Genomic DNA, 7,980 nt, shown 5'->3' with positions numbered 1-7,980 from the left:
GCAATGCTGAGTTTGTTAGCAACACACTATAGAGTCTGGGACAAAGAAAGTAACTTCAGAACTGGAGCCAGAAGATCCATACTCTAGGCTCAGCTCTGCCGATACTAACTTGTGACCTTGCCAAGTTCCTTAAATTTTCCAAGCTTCAGAACTTTCAGAAAAATGTGAAGTGAACATTTTTATCCTACCTATTTTAACCACCTCACAGAGTTATGATGATGATCAAATGACATACTGTCAAGAAAAGTTACAAAATAGCAGTTGTTTTTCGGTCATTGAGTAGACTGGTGCTAAGAAGGCCAACATATCTCAAGTAGATGTCTGGTAGACCAGTTGCCTGCTCATAATTCTGTATCAACTGATTAGATTATGTGCTAGGCTCTCAGGACACAAGGACACCAGGAATGAGGCATAGCCCTATGTGTTTTTCTAGATCACAGTTAGAAACTGACTGAGAGAAATATATTCTCTCTCTCTCTCTCTCTCTCTCTCTCTCTCTCTCTCTCCTCTCTCTCTCTCAATCTCTCTCTCTAACTAGAGAGATCTAGTTCTCTGATCATGCCCTAATGATTCACACCAGAAATATATAAAAGGAAGCAAATTGACCTGGATGAGGATGAGAAAACAGTCCTATTTTACAGGTTACAAAACCTTTTTATATGTTTTATTTCATTTACTCTTCGTCATTTCTCTGTGTTCTAGAAATCTTGGTAGTTCCATTTTTTTCAGGTGAACAGAAAGAGCTCTATGGAGTTACTTGTGCTATTCAAGATCATACAGAGAAAGGACCTAGCCTACAACTCAAATTTTGTGACTATATGCTGCATTGTACTGATCCAACCATAGGGAGATGACGGTTGTATCTAGAAAAGTTATTCTTCCAGCCCTAAAGCGTATTATTGGCTATCTACCATTTTCTGATGTCTAGACTTACAGCTCATAGAGTCATTGATTTAGTTTTTATTCGAATATTCCATCTACATCTTTAGGATCTCTTTTAAGTCTGTTGCCTGCCTTGCAGGGCAAGGATCTGAAAAAATGCATTCATTTATATTTCAATTGTCTTTATCTTCAGAAGCAAACACTTTATAGACTTCTGATCAATTAAATAGAGGGCCCTTTAACACAAGGTAAAAATATATACTCCTTTGCTTCCTCTACCTATATTTAGTCATTCTAGAAACACTGGGATGGGAAGATTTGGTAAAATGAGAGATGTACAATTCCCAAATGCCATTAGACCTTTTTAGAAAAATAAAGTGTAGTTTCAAAAGGGTGAGATTATCCCCCATCCCTGCTCAGCCCCTAAAGTGAAATGGACTGATATTAAAATGAAAAGTCGCAATAGCTACCTGCCATAAAGTAATCAAGAGTAATTCACCTATTTTCTCTATTTTTTTTTAATGGTTAGCAAATTGGCTGGGGATGTGCAGGGATAAGGAACCTGATAGATGCCTGACCTACTTATCCAGGAAAGAAGCAAAGCCACAGAGCCAAGGAAGTTCAATGCACAGCTACTTTGAAGGAGACGGAATAGGTGGCTATCTGCCTGGAGGGATCTGAGGTTATTGATGGTGCCCGCAGCTTCCTGTCTTTCTTGGTACCAGGCTTCCCTCCTCTCTGACTTGGTATTTATCACATTGACAACAGTTGGGATGTGGGATGTGGGAGTGATATTGTTTTTTGAGGGCACAGTTTAAACACAGTAATTTTGATTTTCTTTCTTGGCCTGTCTTCCTAGAAATGTAGGAGGAGAAGAAGAGTACGTTTCATGCCCAGATTTTTCCAGAAGCTAAAATATCAGACCCTGCCTTTTTCAACATTCTTCAAAGGGAATTCTCTAGCTGTTCCACATAATTATCCTGTCTAATTGGTGGGGACATAGCTTTAGTGGGAGCATGCCACACTAGAGGAATGTTACCCATTTTGGTTAGATGGTTCTGATGGGTATAAAGGAAGTACTCTTGGAAAAGACGGCATCTGTGTGTTAATTCTTTAATAATGTGTAGGTGTTGGCTAGGTGAAATGAAGGAAACATAATGAAAGAAACTTTCCTGTGCGAGGTCTAGAGTATGAGAAAGCTTGGCGTATTTGGAAAACTGCAAGAAGTTGCTGATGACTGGCTGCTTTAGAGAACTTTGTGTATCAGGCTCAGAGTTTAGGATGCTATTCTCTAGGGCAGTGGCTATAACATTTTTAGAGTTAAAATGACCTTCAGCTTGATGGTCTCCTGTTGCATCCATGTTGCTGTAAAGACCATGATGATTGTTACCTGACTATCACCAAAAACAACTTGACTGATCTAACTGGACAGGCAAAGAGGTGCCTCCTCAAAACTCTGGCTTCAGGCATCTGTGTCCTCCAATTGCTGACATCTCAGCTGAAGAGAATCTTTGCAGGGGGCATGAACTTTCATCTTGAGAATATGAGAGCATTTGTAACATCTATTCCAGCTCCAACATTTTCCGAATCTGGATTTTTTTTAATCACCTCCCTGCTCATTGCAGTCGAGTTGTTAGAGAAACTCTAAACGGTGCAGAAGTGAACTATTTAGTTGCTAATTAAAAAGCAGTCACAATAAAAGTTCAGTTAAAAGAAACAAGGGAACATCAATCTCTATTCATCCTTATTCATTAAAGCCTCTGTGCTCTAATTCTTCTTTAAGTGTCTTTTATGTTTTCCAAAAACTCTGCTTGAAAACAAAGAGGCGTCAGGCATTTGACAGCTCAATCTGAGGCAGGCATCTACTCACATGTTACAGACAGTTCCTTCTAGCCGCAATCACAAGGCACCACTTTTTAAAGACATAACTAAGACTTTCAAAGTCACCTGTGGGCATATCCACCCTGTCTGCCTGCCATCAACAGCATTCTCCTGTGGTGAAAATGACCTGGAAATGTGACCTCATTAACAGAGACCAGGACAACCTGGCCATGACTCCCAACTTCCTCTCATAGAGCAAAAATTGCCATTCACACTCTTTATTGTTTTAAAAAGTGAAAACCTTAAGTGGGAGCCAAACGCGGCCAAACGCAGTGGCTTACACCTGTAATCTCAGCACTTTGGGAGGCCAGGGTGGGAGGATTGCTTGAGTCCCGGAGCTCGAGACCAGCCTAGGCAGCATATCGAGACCTTGTTACCACAGAGATACATACACACAAAAAAACTAGCCAGGCTTTGTGGCACATGTCTGTAGTCCCAGCTACCCAGGAGGCTGAGGCGAGTGGATTGTCTGAGCCCAGGAGGTCAAGGCTGCTGCGAGTCATGACTGTGCCACTGCACTCCAGCCTGGGTAACAGAATAAGATTCCTACTTGCTGGGCTCGGTGGCTCAGCCGGTAATCCCGCCCGTTGGGATGCTGAGGTGAGTGGATTGCCTGAGTCCGTAGGTTCGAGACCCGCCTGGGAAACTTGGTGAGACCTCATCTCTACAATAAATCAAAAATTAGTCAGGTGTGGTAGCGCATGCCTGTAGTTCCAGCTACTTGGAAGGCTGAGGCGGAAGGATCGTCGGAGCCCAGTAGGTTGAGGCTGCGGTGGCCGGGAGCGACCACTGCACTCCAGTCTGGGCGACAGAGTGAGACTCCAACTCAAAAAAAAAAAAAAAGATTTCTACTGAAAGAAACAATAAATAAATGAAGAAGAGGGTATGATTTGAACAAAATGTGGAAAAGCATGGAAAGTGGACCAGAAACTTGCCAAATGAGACTAATTTGCATGCAGGATACACAGGAGACATTGGGAAGCCATTTGAAGATTTTATGTCTTTGGAAAGTGGCTTATGGGAAAAAATAATTTTCAAGATACTGCTGATTAAAATAAATGTAAAAATAGCACAACGTGCTTTAAAGCTCTGATAGCTTGAAGAACTTGGCTTACCTGACTTTGACAGATGATGGAACAGGTTCCCACTTGGAGAGTGGTTCACTGAGCCTGTTCTGCTCAAATGCAAGCCAATAAACCTAACATCTTGAGGGAACAAATGTTTAGGGGACCAAACAGGAACCTGAGAGACAGTCCACTGATCTCTGAGCTTTGTTCTGCCAGTGATCTGCAGAATGGCATCAAGAATGTCCCTTTTTCTCTGTGGGGAGACAGAGACGTGAAAATGATCTTTGCTGTAATGATAGTTCTTGGTGAAAACTCATCCAAGATAATTAAAATCAATAGGAGAGTGGGCGGTAAATGATACTGGGGCAGTGTATCTATATTAAACATAGCCAGGCCTCACAGGAACTGGGAATGAGAACTATGAAATTTGTCAAAGACCAAGACAGATACCCTCTTTCATCTTTCTTTATGTCTGTCTGTCTTTCTCCACGTGAATTCTCCTGGTAACTCTGTTCCTATTTATGCTAATTTCTGCATACAAGCTTTCTTCTTTACCCAGTCCCAATCCTACTATTTTTATGATCACTGTGGCACCATCTTTGGGAGGCCAAGGTAGGAGGACTGCTTGAGCCCAGGAGTTCAAGACCAGTCTGGGCAACATAGTAAGACCTCATCTCTACAAAATATGAAAAAATTCGCCAGCCATAGTGGAATGCATCTGTAGTCCCAACTACGGGAGGTTGAGGCTGTGGTGAGCCATGATCATGCCACTGCCTGGGAAACAGAGTGAGCCCTGAATCAAACAAAAAAAAATTACCTAAACTATCTGAGCACCAAATTTAAGGTCATGGAATTGAGCTGCTTGCAGTGGCATCTGAATTTTAGATCTTTCAGATCTTTCATCAGTGCAGGAAAAGAATTACTACACTCGCTGAATATTGCAGAATCCAAATGATATCATGTGTTTGGTCAGTTCCTAACAATGATAGTGGCTGGGTCAATAAGTTACTGTCACTTGAATCCAAGGGAAAATAGTCACCAGAATATATAAAAATGGAGTATTCTGTGTCTCCCTTTCTGCGTTTTGCATGCAGGTTATATTATAGTTGGCTCTTCTTAGTAAGCATCCTTCCAGTTGATCAAGGGCTTACCTGATTGATATAAGAAGCATGGTAAAGAAACAAGCTTATTTTAAGGAAGAATGTTTTATATTTAAAAAATACTTGGGAATCAAGAAGGACTCATGAGTCTGACATACAGATATATATTTAATATCATATATATGATCATGGTTACAGATACATATTTGGTGCTTATTTGTCAAGAAACTCGATTCACATAGTACATAAAGGATCAGATACAAGAATCAGAAGATAACCACAATTGTTCTTGAATTAAAAACGTGTAAGATAAATGCTTACAAATGGATTCATAGAGTTTTCATTTCTATCTCATTCTCCTGGCAGCAGTATCTCTTGAAGATGAATTGCAAGATACATTTTAGTTTCCTCAAATTCTGATACTATATGACAAAAAAAGAATTTTTTGGCAAAAATTAGCCAGATTTTGTCTCCAGTGGCAAATTTCTTAACAGTTCCTTTTGTTTTGTCCATGCCTCAGCCTGTGGATTTTTTTAGATAGGCAATTAAGTGTTTTTAATGTGTTTATTATTACATAATTGTGACTAGATCCAACTGTTTGAATTTTTTTTCTTGCAGGAGGAGGAGAGGAAGGAAGGGACAGGAGTAAGGTGGAAAGAAAAAACATCTCAAGTGAGAACAAGTAACTTGCAAGAGGTCTATTAGACTGGATATTAATATTAGGAGGTTGACTTGTAGCTTCTCTACTAGAAATATAAGAACATTAATATAAGAATGTTAAACTATGAGTTGCGAATAATATCCCCAAATTTCTTTGTTTGATTGGTTGTTTGGTTTTTTTTTGCCTGTTACTATCTGCTGTGGGTTTCCATGCAAAGTCACAAATCTCTCGTCATTTGAAAGAATCGAACTTCCTGGATAGTTAACTGACAGTGGGAAAGCCTTTCTGTGGATATCCACTGCTCCAGTTTGCCACAGGACCTATTTGATAAAAGTATGTTTAATACAAGCAGCAGCTGATAAATTGTTTACTAAGAGCCTTGCTTCAAGCAAGTATTAAATACATTCTTGTCTAATAGAATGAGGGGACTAGAAAACCAGAAGGAATAATGGCAGTTCTGTCAGGATATCCCAAGATGCACCAAGACTTTATGTCTAAAACCTACCCAGAGTTTCCTAGCCCTTGGGTTTGAATGCTTGGATGTTGGGAACCTCGCTCTTCATTCTCTGCCTTCTGGCACATGCAGGGCAAAGATATAAAGGAGGGTCTCAGTATTTGTTATTTTTCTCTAGTCAAGGATCTCTAAGATGTTAAAATGAAGTTTCTCACCTAGCTGCCTCATGAGTCAAGAAATGCCTTTCTGCAAATATGGATGATGACAATAGGAAGCCGTTTTCTACCAAACTGATCTGCTCTTAAATGTTTCCTAGTAAATGGATTAATTCCATAGGTCTAGGCACTTACATTTTTACCACTTTCCTTCTCTCCTTTCTTCTCATGACCCATTCTCTCCCAAACTTGCTAAATTCCCAGGAAGCGAGGAAAATGGCCTACTGGGGAAACCGTTTTAGAAATAAAAATCATTTACAGGCTAAGCATGGTGGCTAACACATGTAATTTCAGCACTTTGGGAGGCTGAGGCAGGAGGATTGCTCAAGCCAAGGAATTTCAGACCAGCCTAGGCAACAGAGCAAGACCTCATCTCTGCAAAAAGTCTAAAAACTAGCTGGGCATGATGACAGTCATTTGTAGTTCCAGCTGCTCAGGAAGCTGAGGCAGAGGGATTGCCTGAGCCCAGGAGGTGGAGGCTGCTATGAGTCATGATCCTGCCACTGCACTCCAGCCTGGACAGTAGAGACCCAGATTTAAAAAAAAAAGAAAGTTAAAAAAAAAACAGAAAGAAAAATAAATTTTCCTTGAAATATAACTAGCCTTTTAAATGATTCTCAAATTATCAAATTTGTGATGGAACAGATAGTTTAGTAAAGTCCTAGAAGGAAATGTTTATTCATTTATTGACTAATTCAGTTTTTATTGAAACTTCTGCAACCCTATTATTCTTGAGGAAATAACTAAGAGCTCCACCCTATTGAAATGAATCGTACAGAGAACACAGTAACCAAGTGAAATCCATGGCTTTGTAGAAGAGTAAAGTAAATCAATTTATTTTACCAAGTTATTCTCCTTGGCACAAAACCCTAAAATTGACCTAAAGCATAATTTATACAGTAGAGAATTGGAAAACACAGGGTGTGGGAAATGGGACATGAAATTATTGATTTGGAAGCAAAGTTACTGAAATGCCTCAGTTAATTTTGCATTTCAAAGGGTATCTATCTGAGAGGAAGTTGTGTGTGTATGTGTGTGTGTAGGGGGAAGATGGAGGGCTGTTCACATAAACAGTCATTGCTTTAACAGATAAACATGGAAGAGAATCTCCTAATTAGTAGTCCTGTCAAGTTGATATTCTGTCTTTTGTCCTGGTCTAATTTAGAACTGAATTCGACCCCAACCCCAAACTATATCAAACCCAGGCAGAAGAACTAAGACTATGGGCCATTACCTGGGTTAATCTTAGGTTTCTCTCAAGAGTGAAAAGCATATGCGCCTGTTTCTATTGATAACAATTTGGTTCCACCACCTTGCTACATCCTAAATTCACTCACAACTGTAGTTACGTTTTCACAAGGGAGGAAAATGCAGGTACCACAGGGCTCTTGCATTAAGCTTCAGACTTTCCCAGGCAATTTGTTCAAGGGAAAGTGGAGAGGGGGGAGAGGAGGGGAAGGGGAGTGATAAATAAATGTTACATGTTTTTTCCTGGAAAAAATCATCCCACTTCTTCTAATTTCCCAGAATTAGAGGTATGTATTTTCTTTGTGTTACCATGGAAACTACTAGTAACACAGTTTCTTTTCTTCTCTTTTCTAAGTTTCAAAAAACTTTTAAAAGCTTTCAAATACATTATCTAGAGCAATCTTAATATGTTTTGCCCTCATTTGGGGCTGGAATATTTATATTCCTTTTAACTTTATTACTTTATATGTTA

Source organism: Carlito syrichta, unplaced genomic scaffold (assembly GCF_000164805.1).
Source record: "Carlito syrichta isolate Samal-C Ts95f unplaced genomic scaffold, Tarsius_syrichta-2.0.1 Scaffold315475, whole genome shotgun sequence".
NCBI lineage: Eukaryota > Metazoa > Chordata > Mammalia > Primates > Tarsiidae > Carlito > Carlito syrichta.
This window is presented reverse-complemented; position numbering follows the sequence as displayed.